The sequence below is a fragment of the Tasmannia lanceolata genome, unplaced genomic scaffold (assembly GCF_043159265.1).
Source record: "Tasmannia lanceolata isolate RefF3 unplaced genomic scaffold, GAP_Taslan_0.1 ptg000029l, whole genome shotgun sequence".
Classification (NCBI taxonomy): Eukaryota; Viridiplantae; Streptophyta; class Magnoliopsida; order Canellales; family Winteraceae; genus Tasmannia; species Tasmannia lanceolata.
The window spans coordinates 10,648,171-10,662,834 of record NW_027518706.1 but is presented as its reverse complement, the minus strand read 5'-3'; the positions used below and the strand labels follow the sequence as shown (position 1 = coordinate 10,662,834).

Here is a 14,664-nt window from a genome sequence, read left to right as displayed (position 1 = left end):
TCGTCATCAGGCACGAACCCTATTTTATATCTCTGGTTATCCGTTGCAACAGAGCACAGCATGGGATCCAGGGCCCACTTCCTTGGATGGCGACTCTTCTTTGTTTAAGGTACGCCTCGAATCTGGGCTAGTCCCCGAATCGAGAGGTATCTCACTTTACATCGCCGCTCATGCTGTGAGGGGCACTCTTTCGAGAGTTCCTTGGTGGGGCTCTCCTTCACGTGGATGATCTAGAGACTCGCGCGGGGGCACGTCCCCACGCCGCCCCGTCTCGGATCGGGGTCCACAGTCACTAATCACCATCGATTGTAGACCTTGCTTTAAGAGTTTAAATCTTTTAAGCATCACAATAACACTCGCAAAGCGAGTCTCGGCAACGAAAAGCAACTTCAAACTATTGAAGTCGTTGAATATGGCCAATCTCATCGAATGATTCATGATGAAATTCTTCACTAGCATGACATCTCCCGCAATATCCGAGATCCAACTACATTCTCCATAGGAAATTTGATTTACTTTCACATTCTTTGCCGCACAAATGTTCTTCAAAGCAAGATTGAGTGTGTGCACCACACACGGGGTCCAATATATGGAAGGAAATTGAGCTTCAACAAGTTGTCCGGCCGCCTTGCAATTTGGAGCATTATCGGTAACTACCTGGACAACCTTATCATGTCCAACCTCATTAATGACTTCCTTCAATAAGTTAGCAATGAAATGCTTGTCTTTTGTCTCCCCCGAACAATCTATCGCCTTAAGAAACATAGGTCTACCTTCCGATACCGCCATGAAGTTAATGAGAGGCCTCCTCTGTGAGTCGCTCCATCCATCACTAACAATGCTCACGCCTTTCTCCCTCCACGTGTCTCTAATAGGTTGCAACAACCTATCAATATTAGCCCTCTCTCTTTGAAGTAGAGTTGTCCTAAGCAAGTTGTACCCCGGAGGCAAATAACCCGAAAGTGCATTGTTGACGGCAAAAGTGTAGGAACTAGCATAATATGGGTTTCTTGCTAGGTGAAAGGGCAAGCCATCGGAGTAAAACATCCTAGCAATCTCGGCATGTAGTTGATCACGGGCCGCCATGTTGAAAGCTTTTTCAAGTGCACTCACATTTCCACTTGTCTTTCTCTTCTTCAAATCATAACTTGGAGCCACAAACATACTTGTGCAACCCAATGATCCAGTACTCGACGATGGCGGCAATGGCACTTTCTTGGGAGCATTTTGCTTCATAATCTCCTTGGCCTCTTCACTTTAGGACATGCTCCGATTCCTTGTCCGGCTATCTTTAACAAGTGTGCCCTAACCCTTGTGTACGAGCTACTAAAATTCTTCTGACAATAATTGCATTGCCACTTCACATTCCCTCCACCTTTAGGATCTTTATCAAATCTCGACACAAGCTTCCACAAAGTCTTCGAGACATCTTCATCGGTAGGAGGTGTCACACTAGCACCGGATGAAGACATTCTTAAATCTATTAAAAGAACAATGAACAGATTATTAGAATAAAATATACAACAAATTATTGAATAGATATATAATAAAATATCTATTCAATGAACAATGAACAAACTATCACAGTATAAAAATATCAAATGAACAGGACCTAAATGTGAGCCCCGAACAGATTATTGGACTCAAAATTAAACAAAATTTTGAATCCAATAATCAGTTTTGGACTGTCAATCGGTTGACACAATCCCAAATGAACATTTAGGCCATTTTAATTTTGGATTTTTGCACTTCTCAAACCAACTTAAGTCCAAAGCTGATTATTGGACTGAAAATTACAAAATTCAAAACAAATAGGGCTAATAATCTGTTTTGGACTAAATCAATTTTCAAAATCCAAAAAAAAAAACAAAGAGAGAGAGAGAGAGAGAGAGAAAGAGTAGCAGAGAATTCTGAGCTTCCTCTCATTTGAATCCATATCAAATGAACAGGACGTAAATGTAATTCTGAGCTCCAAACAGATTATTGGACTCAAAATTAAACAAAATTTTGAATCCAATAATCAGTTTTGGACTCTCAACAGGTATTACACCCCAAAAACAGATTATTGCACCCAAAAAACAAATAGACAAACAATTAGTTTTGAATCCAACAGATTATTGCACCAAAAATAGCATTGACGCCTTGTTTGTTTCGGATTTTGAGAACAGATTGTGAGTCCGAAGCTGATTCTTGGACTCAAAATTAGACTCAACAGATTGTGAGTCCAAAAATCTGCTTTGGACTCACAATCTATCCTCAAAATCCAAAAGAAAGAGGGCCCAATAATCTGTTTTTGGATTCAAAATCGATTCACAAAATCCCCAAAAAAACAGATTCACAAAATCCCAAAAAAAAAGAGAGACAGAGATACACACACACAGAGAGAGAGAGAGAGGCTGAGAGAGAGAGTGACAGAGAGAGAGAGAGGCCGAGAGAGAGAGAGAGAGTCATGGAGAGAGAGAGGGAAACAAAGAGATAGGCTGAGAGAGAGAGAGAGTAACAGAGAGAGAGAGGCTGAAAGAGAGAGACAGAGAGAGAGGCTGAGAGAGAGAGAGAGACGGAGAGAGAGAGGCTGAGAGAGAGAGAGGCTGAGAGAGAGAGAGAGATAGAATCATAGAGAGAGAGAGAGAGAGGTGAGAGGGAGTGAGGATTACCGTTAAGGTTTGCCGGAGGGGAGGGACCTTGTCGGAGTGGAGGGAATCTCGCCGGACAAGAGGGATTTAGGGTTTGAGAGAGGGAGAGAAAAACGAGAGGCGAGGAAATGATCGGGGTTTTTCCCCTTTATTTGTTTTATAAACACCCCCCCATATGTTATAAACACACCCCCTTAAGTCGCTAAAACAGCCCCCCTTTCTTTAAAAAACCCACCAAATGTGTCGGGTACGCGTGGGTGCGCACCCGCGACGCACCCGACACGCCCCCAGACTTAAAAATTTGTTTTTTTTATAAAAAATGTAGGGTGCGTACCCGGGACGTACCCGGGGCGTACCCGAACGTACCCGCACCCCATACATGTGGGGTACGGGTACGGGACCCCCGGGAGAGTACCCATGCTTCATTGATTGTTGACATGGCCATCTTTGTTGGGACGCGTTATCAACTCGTATTCATTGCATGTCCATTTGCCATCTACAATATACTTGTATTCGTAGAGTCCTTCCTGTAAGAATGGGCTTTAGTGAAAACCACCACTTTTTACTTTTATAGGATTTTTCCTATGTATAAATTTCCATTTTTGGAAGAAGAGTAACGTGTATGTGCTTTAGGGAATAGCTGTGAAGAGTGACTGTTGGAGGTCCATAACCCATTTGAGTGGTAGAGCTCATTGTAAAATTTCTCAACCATTATGATTTCTACCATGTAATTATATGACATAATTAATTTTGAGATCTAAAATGCATAATGAAAAAGAATTTTACATTTCGATTTGTTGCACAATTTCAAGAATATCATTACATCTGATGTTTATCGGTAATTGCATCAGTAGGAGTATGAGCACGAGTGTCGGAATCCGACACGGAAATCAAGTGTCGAATTCAGCAAGCCTAAGAAAGAAAGGTTTGTGGCTTCATCAAAATATTTTAATCAATTCTGAAATTTTAATTTTTTTACATTATATTATGGTTATGACAATTAGTATATTAAAATTTAGAAAGATTGAGTAAATATAATGTTTTATTTATGTGAAACAACCAATTACTCTAAAAGCTTAAGTCGTTAGAGATTGCGTTAATTAATCTTTTATAGTTCAACAATTACCATATAAAACCTTACTATTAAGATGGTTAAAACTCAAAACATGTGGTAATTGTGAAGTTGTGGTAATACTCAGAAAAAGCATAAAACTGAGATCTAGAAGTGTCGCAGGGAATGTTGAAGTATTGGAATCTGACACGTTCAGAAGAATCCGTGTAACATAGCTGACAAACAATATATGTGCATGCACACAACACACTAATCATAGACAATTTCTTTTTTTAAAGATAATCATAGCATAATTTCAATGATGATATTATACCATTATACTCTATTCCACATTATAATCAAAACTATTCCTTAATGGTTTTAGGATTGTAGTTTTATAATGAACATTGATACTAGATATCACAATACTTTGCCCAGTAACAAAACCCTTTTCAACATTTCCAAGTCATGCTTTTTTGTTAGAGATTAAGATGGATCAATATGTATTAGAATATTGGGTTAATTGGGGCATTTCTAACATTGGAGATCTCTATGATGATTAGCTAACAGATATCTTCACACCCTTTCCAACTAGTCATGAATAAACAAAGCCATGATAGAGCGAAGTGCATGTGTATTGGCTAATCTGCCTAAAGGATGACTGGGTTGTAAAATCAGAATTAAAGCCTGTAAAAGATTAGCAGATTTGCACTACAAGGACACTCGATACCAAACAAAAAGGAAATTGAAGACTATAGATGTCATGTTGTGTCCATAGTGAGTTAAAAGTCTTGAGAATACAAACTCAACATCATTTTTCATAGGTTGTATTATAATCCGGGTTTACTTTTAATTGAAAGGTTTAATTATATTGTTGGTTTACTCCTATACCAGTTGACAACCAATGTAACCACATCCTCCAGTCCATGTTAAGGAAGTTGGGTCATTGTCATTTTGTTTCAGTTAGAAAAGGCTACATAATCCTCATTAAGGGTATTTTAGTCATTTGAATCATGTAGTAAATAAGACATTCTACTCATATATTTTGTATGAATGATATTACACTCTCCCATATGTTTGGTCGTCTTTTCTCTTTTATTCTCTCCTAAAGACATTCTCTGTTATTCTACTCATATAATTAGTATTTATCTATTTTTCATCTCTTAAACCCTAGGTCCTTTTTCTTTCCCCAAATATTCATTACAAATCATCCCCAACTCCAACCCTATGAATTTTCTCTAGGACATCTCTTTCTTTTCTTATTATTCTCTACCTTCCATGCTCACGTTAGTATCTTACTACTCAATGCTCACGTTAGTATCTGCCTAAGTAAGGAGCTTACAAACAAAGGTATGCCCCATCTTCATTAAGCTAGGTCCATTTTAGCTCTCCTTTGCACTTGAATATCTATCTATCTTCTCTCATCATCACAAATCAGTCCACCCTCCCCCTATCATGTCATGCATCATTATTTAGTTTCTTTTCCACTTCAAAATTCTATGACTTCTCATCTCAAGAAAATGTGGTAAACAATATCCATATAATGTTTAAAGTAAAAAGCTGAAGGCTGACACCAAGAATTTAGAATTAAAATCTACATATGCCAAGTGGTCATTTAGAAGCAAAAATAAATTGTACAATTGTAATAAACATATAAAAATGAAGTAGCAAGCTCATTGATATCAGAAATAAAATGCAGCAACAAATATTTCTACAAATACCAACAAAATATACTTACCGGTAATTCCCTCTCAAGATTCCACAATCCTTGCTCTTCATCAAATCTCAAAGGAATTCTCTACAAGAAAGTGGGAAAATTATTAACAGGCATAAAAATGGAACCATGAAATCAAATGACAATAATTTTCATGTGAAAATATTTCAAAGTTGGTTATGATGGGGATCCACGGCTTAGAAGGAAGAAGACAGTTTGGACAGAGCCCTGGTTATGACAAATGGATGCGGAGATTTGGAGAGTGAAATTCCAAGGGTGGTCCCGAGTACGGCAACTATGAGGAGTGAGAAATTAGGTTGCTACCGAGTTTTAATCTTTTGAAAAACTTCAACCCAAATTTAGAAGATTAAGAGATCAAGATAAAATTCAAGCACACAAGTTAAATCTAAAGTGCAAATGCAAAATAAAGAGCAAGAGTAAGAGAGATTGCACCCGAGATTTAAAGTGGTTCGGTCCTCCAAACGCGAGGCCTACTCCACTCCACCAACCAAACCCGTTGATGGCTCCACTATGTGATCTTCTTAACTTCGGCGAAGATCAGTGCCGATTACAAATTCTGATTACCTTTAACCTTGGTGGCAATCTTCACCACGGAGAGTGGGCTACGCTTCTCCGAACACTCGCCCGATACAAGTTCTTTGAGTAAGAAAGAAAGAACAAAAAAATCCCTCACAAGGGTTTACAAGAATTGTAGAAGATGTATAAATTTAGCCTATGATCCAAATCCTAAGCTTTAGAGGATGAGAGGCATAATCAAGTTTGATTCACTCTTTGGATGTTCAAATGGAGTTTTAGAGTGTTAGGATTGACGATTGTAATGTTTGGAGTGCCCATATATATAGGAAAAACCAAATATGACCGTTCAATGGCATTGTTGTAATTCCTGGAAAATTCGCAACGGCTAAAAATCCGACCGTTGTAGTGTTCTCGGAGTTCCGAGAATATTTCTCGGAGTTCCGAGAATACAAACAGAAGTTGGAAAAAAGTCTACTGGACCATTTCTCGGAGTTCCGAGAAGCCTATTTCATGCAGATTTTCATTTCTTGTTTTTAGGCTTCCAACTTAACACCAAGTTGGGATTGCTATGAGAGTTCCAAGGTGTTGGAACTCCACAAAGACAATCACTTATATATTTAGGGTGATTGTTTATTTACTTAATTATGCCTCTAAAATCTAAAACTAAGATTGGATTTAATACAATCTAAACATGACTTTGATCTTCAATGGATTCTTCAAGTCTTCATTTGTCTTGGATCTACGATGTCTTTGGCCTTCCGAATGTGGTTCAATGAGTGCTTCTTGGCCTCAATCCAAGCAATGTTGTCTTAAAGTATTTGAGATCTACAACTTAAACAATCAAACACATTAGTGATCATAAATCACTTGTGTATTGGAATCATCAAAATAAGATGGGAATGCCAAGGTGGGAACCATTGGGCTTACAGAGAGAAAGTCAATCCCTCTCTCTGTTTTTTTTTTGACAATCTTCTCCAGAGCAGTGATTGCTGAGAAGTACAGGTTGAGCATTGGCGGCTAGGAATCTATGGAAAATTATAGGTGGATGGGATTAACAGTTTGGAGAGATACAATGAAAAATTTCTACATTGTTCCAAAACCTCATTTGATTCAGAGTTGGACGTGGGAGGACAATTAGATTCTTGATGGCCCGTTGGTGGGGGTCGAATGCCGTTCTTGCTGATTTCCCTGACTTGTCCAGAGTGTGGCTTCTAATCGGACTCCCTGTGTGATTGTTTCAATAGCCGGAATGGGAAGGTTGAATGGAAAATTCAATTTTTTTGGAACTTGTCTGATAGAGGTGCACCGTGACTGTTATTTATAGTAGGATTGACTCAAATCTACATTTGAAGAAGCGATATTGACTGGAGAATCTGGATATGGGAGTTGAATGAGAAGTTCTCAATTCAATCCTTCTGCCAACACATTGTTATGTCTGCTTCTTCATCCTCTGCCAGAAAAGCTTGGAAGATTCATGCACCACATGGTCTGTGTGTTTTGTTGGACTACCTGGCTCAACAAAATCTTGATGGTGGACCACCTCTATAGTTGAAACCAAGGTTGCCAAAGCGGGAATCGAAAGCGGGAATCGAAAGCTCCTAGGGAAGAATCCTACTCAAGGTTGCCAGAGCGGGAATCGAAACGGGAATTGAAGTGGGAATCGAAGGCTCCCAGGGAAGAATCCTGCTTCCTTGGTCGAAACCAATTAGTTGTTAATCATTGTGCCTTATGCATGGGGGATGGAAAATCTATTTATCATCACTTTATTCATTGTTGAGTTGGTAGAGAATTGTGGTCTTTAAATTTAAACAAATTTCGGATTAATTGGATCTTTCCTTCTCGTATTGCGGATTTTTTTGAGCAAGAGTTCTGTAAATATGATTTCCCCCGGCCTGCCACTTGACCGAGAGTAATGCAAATCAGCACATGCACCTCAACACGAGACCCCGTGGAGTCGCCTTCTAGCAAACGGACCCCACCAAATATGCCTTTGAATAACTACCTTCTCTAAGGCAAACTCAACTCCATCTTCTAATGAGTGAGCTCCTTCTCTGTCGACCATCGACTTCATCAATATGGCAAAACACTTCCTTGACCTCAAAGCACATTACACGTCAACTCATCCAACATACCTCCATGTTTGGTCCCCACTAGAGTCATCTCTCTTGGCCTCTTGCCATGTTAGGGTCACCTTGCACAAGGATTCCCATCTCTTATGTTTATGTACATTTCTCTAGCGTTGAAATGATCAACACTATTTCTTAGGGAAAGGCCTCTCCATAAAGATTACTATCTAATCATCTCTAAGCTCCTTTGCCATATAATAATCCCATCATTCAACTGCAGGACCACGTCCAACTTCGCATCTGCCAATTTCAAACTATATCAGAACCATAGGTTGCATGGCATGTACCAACCAATCCTCTGAAGGTCTCTTCTCTTTCACTTCTTCAAGCATACTCAACAATGTTAGCACCGTCGTTGAAAGGAAAAAAATCCGCTCATGCCACTTCAAGTAAGAAGTACATTGTTCACATAGAACCATTCTCTTTGTAGCACTAACACAATAGCACTAGGAATTCTTGACATTTTGCCTCCACCATATCAACTTCGATAAGATCTCCAAGCTTCTGCTCTTAACTACCCTGCTCTCCAAGCAGCCCATGGCAAATGCACAGTTCAATGATGCCTCACACAACAGTCAGAAATCTTTCATTTACGCTTCGGAAGGAATCCCACATTAGCTATGTCCAACCCACTGACCTTCCTAGGTGTCAAACACTTTTCTCAATCAAGATTACAAAGCTGGCAGAACTTGGCCAACATTTAGGTCAACTCAACTTTGCTACAAAGCTGATAAGGTTTCTGATCTCTTGTGCCTCTGCACTTGAAATGAACCAACCATAGACATAACCACTTCAACAATTATACCAAGTACCGACACATTTTATATAATCACCTGCCACCAAAGTGCCGAATACACACAGTTCTACCTCGTAATTCTATGATTCACTGTTTGAGTCGAACGCGCATTGGAGACAGAGGAGGAAGTTGATGACTTGTCCAATGATGACTCGGTGTCTCCCTCCACCTCTATTGCTCCTCCATCTAGTAGTGATTTTCTATTGATCTTTACCCCAATAAGAATGACAATGGTGTCTAAAAGAGGTTGAAGTTGGATGCATAAAAATCGAGATAAGACGCATGTCCCAATGGTTCAAGAGGCAGTTCATCAACTTCAAAAAGGAAGGGGTTGGAAATTAAGGTTGTGATGTGGAATCTTGATACTTAATTTTGGTTGAAAATGAGTTTTCATTGAGTTAACTTCGTAGCCATGGAAGACCAAAGAATTGATTTGTTGAACTAGTTGGATCTGAGGGACATGGTAGAGAGTTTTTTTTTGTCAAAGATAAAATGTTTCAGGTGGAAGTAATGGTAAGAGAGAATAAAAGTTAAAACACTTGGCTTCTAATGAAAATTATAATGGGAAGAAAAATTGATGAAAATTATGATGGGAAGAAAAATTATATAAAAGAGTGGAGGCAAAAAAATATGTTCCTAGTGAAGGTTGTTGCTTGGCATATAAGAGAATTAGGGGTTAAGAAGAAGAAAAAAGCTCTGTGATAAATAGGTTGCCAGAGAAAATTGGACCTCCGTATTATCCTAGAATCCAAGTTGAAGTCTACTGAAAGCAATATTGTTTGTCAAACTTGGGAGAAGGAACAATGGTTGAGAGTACCATGTTTCTGTAAATTTTTTTAACAGTTGAGAGTGATATCCAGTTGGTATTATCAGGGATGTATGTACCCCAATATTCGTTAGAGATTTTTAGCTGATATGGTCCTATGGATGAGGCCAACGGAGGAGCGTTTGTCCATCCAATGGTGTTTGGGTGGAGATTTCAACACCCTTGGTTTTTCCCAAGAAAAGATTGGGCAGAATAAAATCAACATACTGCGCAATTTCTCCTATCTTACCCTTAGGTACAAATTTCTTGACCTTCCTTGGGAACACATTTCACTTTGTCTAATAGCTAAGAAAGCCCACTAAGTTTTAGGTTTTATAGATTGATCATTTCTAAAGATTGGGAAGACCCTTATCCAAGACTCTGTTAAAGCCCTCTTAAAGCTGGTCTCCAACCTTAGTTCTTTGGTGGTTCAATTTTTAGACTGGGTTCCAGAACCAAAACCTAGGGCTGAAGAAAACAAGACATTTAATGAAGAAAATCCCGGATGAAAGTAAAACAAAGATTGTTGGAGATTTGAAAGTCACATAGATGGCTAACAAGTGTTTTAGGAGAGTCAAACATTTGACTTAAAATGCTGCCAGGAATACAGAAGGATTATTTTCTTTCATGTAATCCTGAGATTTTGCTAGTGATGAGGATTTCTGTCAAGAATTCAAGCCCAAACAGTCTGAGGCCATAAGTAATTAAGAATAGATACATTCTTAATTTATTTTTGATGAATATATACATTCTTAATTTTAGAAGATGGTAATTATTACGCGGCTTCACTATACCTTGGAGTTATCAAGGACATGGACTTGATAAAGTTTAGAAGCCATTAGATGCCTACCTTTATTTTATCCACTGACCTTATCATTGAAGCAATTAAATAATTGAAATACAGTGTTACCTATAGGCTATAATTTATTGTTATATATGATGAAGCTAATATACACAGAACAATTTTTGAAAATTTAAAATACAGCATCTGTTTATTTTGAAAGGCAAGTAATCCCATAAAAAAGTTGGTGTTGTTTTTTAAAAAGGCAAATGTCTGCCCAGCATATCTGAGGGAAAAAAAGGATGTTACTATTCCATGGCCTTTATTACAGATCTATGTTTGCTCCAGTGGAGAACCTTGCTTCCGTCGGTCTCTTCATTAGCTAGACGTGAAGATTGCTTTTCTTCACGGCACTTTCAGAGAGGAGGTTTTTTTTAAAAACTATTTCACAGAGGAAGTTTATATAACTCCTCTTGGTTAGGTGCTTCAGGTGAAAGAAGGGACATAGGAAGTGACAAGCGACTTTCTTATCTGATTCATGGTGACATGGAAGTATATATATTCAATAGTAGCATAATTTCTATATTAACCACAATGGATGGGAATAAAATGCTCCATATCTTAGTTCTTAATTCTATTCCGATGAGCGTTCTATTTTGCTCATTGGAATGGAATGCTCCGATGTTTTGCCTATTCTAGTTGTTCTGTTCCAGAAAAGACACTAAAACTGGTGGAATTTATTTTAAATAGTTATTTAGGTCATTTTCCCTAGTTTTTAAACGTAGTGTTTGGTAGGGGTGTGGGAAAATGAGTTTAACCTGGTTGGACTTTTTTGGACACCTATCAACTTCATGGTTGTCGCTTGTGCCGAAATTAGGGATCTTATTATTATTTTATAAAACAAGTGGACATTTTTTATTAAAAAAATAGTTTTTAAACATAGTGTTTGGTAGGGGTGCACGAAAATGACTTTTTGGACACCTATCAACTTCATGGTTGTCGCTTGTGCCGAAATAAGGGATCTTATTATTATTTTATAATACAAGTGGACTTTTTCGAATAAAAAAGTAATTTTTAAACGTAGTGTTTGGTAGGGGTGCAACTTGGGTCGGCTTTACGCGACCCGCATCGACCCAACCTGAAAATACCCTGGTTCGGGTTCTTAAATCATGGGTCATGCGTAGGGTAGGGTAGGGTTTAAGGTTGAAAAACTCGACTCAATCTCGGGTAGGGTCGGGTTCCATGTTGAAAAACCCGAAACCCGACCCGACTCGAAACAGATAAATTGAGTATTACGCGCGTTAGTATGTATCATTGAATTTAACGTCAATGCTATTGTTGTTGCATGTTTAAATGAATTGTTTATGTGGTTATATGAAGTTTATGGTTACCCTCTTTGGTTTGCTATACGATTGATGCATGTTTGCATTTTGTTGCTAGTGAGTCCTTGCTTAATAAGCACAGAACCAGTGTTTTGTATAGAAAAGTTAAATGCAAGCATCTAAGCACTCATACACCTATATATACCTTTATGTTATCCCATACCATTGAGTTTGTTTCTCTCTGCATTTAATCTCAATGAGTTGAAGTTAGATAATGTAAAACAATGCGTCAAAGTGAAAAAACCCGCCCCGCCCCGACTCGACCCGAGAATTATCATGGGTAGGGGCTAGGTTTGGGAATTGTGGGTTTTTCGAAAAAATCCCAACCCATCTAGACCCGAGATATTTCTCGGGTAGGGTAGGGCTCTTCAAAACCCGGCCCGCCCGACCCGAGTTGCCGCCCTAGTGTTTGGGCAACTTTATGTCTTATGACATGACTACAAGGTCTATTCATGTGATCATTCATTTAGAAACAAAGAAAGTTATAGAAAGAAAGAAAATTTTTACGGAAAATAACCTAAGAATGGACTTTTGCCTAAAATATTGTGTCGAGGGGTGTTTTGAAAATGCCCAAAGAAAGGGTAAAAGTAACGACTTTTGCCAAAGAGGGCAGAAATGCTCTTATGACTTATTAAAGTTATCTTCAACCATCATTTCACTTTTGCTTTACATTTTACACATGGAAGTGATATATTTGCCCCCTTTTTTACTTGGGACAACCCCCTCTATTGTATTTATGAATTATCTTTTACACTATATGTGGTTGTCCCAAGTAAAAATAGGGGATGAATGTATCATTTCACTTTTTCTTTATGTTTTACACTAGGGAGTGATATATTTGCCCCCTTTTTTGCTTGGGACAACTCCCTCTAGTGTATTTATGAATTTTCTTTTACACTATAGGGGCTGTCCCAAGTAAAAATAGGGGGCGAATATATCATTTTACTTGAACTTTATGTTTTGCACTGGGAAGTGATATATTCACCCCCTTTTTTACTCGGGACAACCCCCTGTAGTATATTTATGAATTCTCCTTTACAATATAGGGTGTTGTTCCAAGTAAAAGCTAGGGGTGGATATATCATTTCCCTCTTTACGGCGGGAAGTGATATATCCGCCCCCTTTTTTACTTGGAATAGCCCCCTCTAGTGTATTTATGAATTCTCTTTTAGACTATGGGGATGTCCCGAGTAAAAACAAGGGGCGAATAGTAGTTTTACAACTCGAACCACTATTAGGTCCTCTGAACCACTACTTAGAACTATTTAGACAGTCTTAACCACTATTTAGGATGTTTGAACCACTATTAGTCCCTCTAAACCATTAATTAAAACTCTAAACAATTAACCACGATTAAGGATGTTTGAACAACTAATTATAACCACTATTTAGACCCTCTGAACCACTGCTAGACCTATTTAGGATGTATAAACCACTATTTAGACCTGATGAACCACTACCAGACTTGTTTAGAATGTTTGAACCACTACTTACGCTTTGAACCACTATTAGACCTATTTAGGATGTATGGACCATTATTAAGACCCTATGAACCATTGTTATAATTATTTAGAATGTTTGAACCACTACTTACACCATTTGAACCACTATTAGACCCTCTGAATAACTGTTAGACCTATTTAGAACCTTTGAACCGCTATTAGACCATCTGAACTACTATTTATACACTTTGAACCACTATTAAACCCAATGAACTACTATTAGACCTCCACTATTATACCATATGAACCAATACTACTTACACCCAATACTTCGTAGGGTTTAATAGTGGTTCATAGCATCTAATAGTGGGTTTAATAGTGGTTCATATGGACTAATAGAGGTTCAGAGTGTCTAATAGTGGTTCATAGGTTCTAAATAGGTCTAATAGTTATTCAGAGAGTCTAATAGTGGTTCAAACATCCTAAATAGTGGTTAAGACTGTCTAAATAGTTCTAATTAGTGGTTTAGAGGGCCTAATGGTGGTTCAAGTTGTAAAACCACTATTCGCCCCTTGTTTTTACTCGGTACATCCCCTATAGTGTAGAGGAGAATTCATAAATACACTAGAGGGGGTCGTCCCAAGTAAAAAAGGGGGTGAATATGTCACTTCCAAGTACAAAACATAAAGTTCAAGTGAAATGACCGCAAAAGTGGATTGATGGCTGAAGATGGGCATTGCTGTCCTCTTTCCACGTCATCAGTCATATTCAACCCCCGGACCCCACCCCGCACCCCGGCGTGCGCACACACTATATTTAAGGGCAAAAGTCCGTTTTTAGGTCATTTTCCCTTTATAGATTTGACGTCCTCGAAATTTTCGTTAGAAACAAGGAAATTTGAAAGAATAAAAGAATATGGAAAATGAGTCTAACCTACTGCCATAAACAATAATAAAAGATGAGCCCTTGCGTTGGGGGTTGGACTTTTTGGACCCCCTATTTGTCGTTTGCGCCAAAATACTCTGCAAAACCCTTTTGCATTTGTAAAAGTCTATCCGAAGCTACTTCGTTGTGACCCGGATGGGTGTGGCTCTTCGGCATAAGTCACGGGTTTGCTTCCCAGAGACAAGTGATCGAATCCCACCTGGCTTAGATGAGCCTGGTTTACAGGCTATTGTGCGCATCCCTAGGGAATAGTCCTACTTCCAAAAGAAATTGAAAGTAAGGTTATCAACTAGAGCAGATGTCTCTATAAACACTGGCCCTTTTATTTACCTGGAACATCCTCCTCTAGTGTATTTATGACCACTTTTTTTTACACTAGAGGGGTTGTCCCATGTAAAAAAAGGGCGAATAAAAGGCAAACATGAAAGGAAAAGAAGATCCATGAAAAATGA

General features: G+C 38.5%; 1 long non-coding RNA gene across 1 annotated transcript in view; it reads right to left on the bottom strand.

The window, feature by feature from the left end:
- Window positions 1-3,061: 3,061 nt before the first annotated feature.
- The window catches only part of LOC143859471 (uncharacterized), a 60,138-nt gene continuing 48,535 nt past the window's right edge, over window positions 3,062-14,664 (bottom strand). Inside the window, exons 2-3 of the long non-coding RNA XR_013239255.1 lie at window positions 5,423-5,482; window positions 3,062-3,160 (exon numbers count right to left, since the gene is read on the bottom strand). This is a non-coding gene — a long non-coding RNA (uncharacterized LOC143859471). The remainder of the gene's footprint in view (window positions 3,161-5,422; window positions 5,483-14,664) is intronic.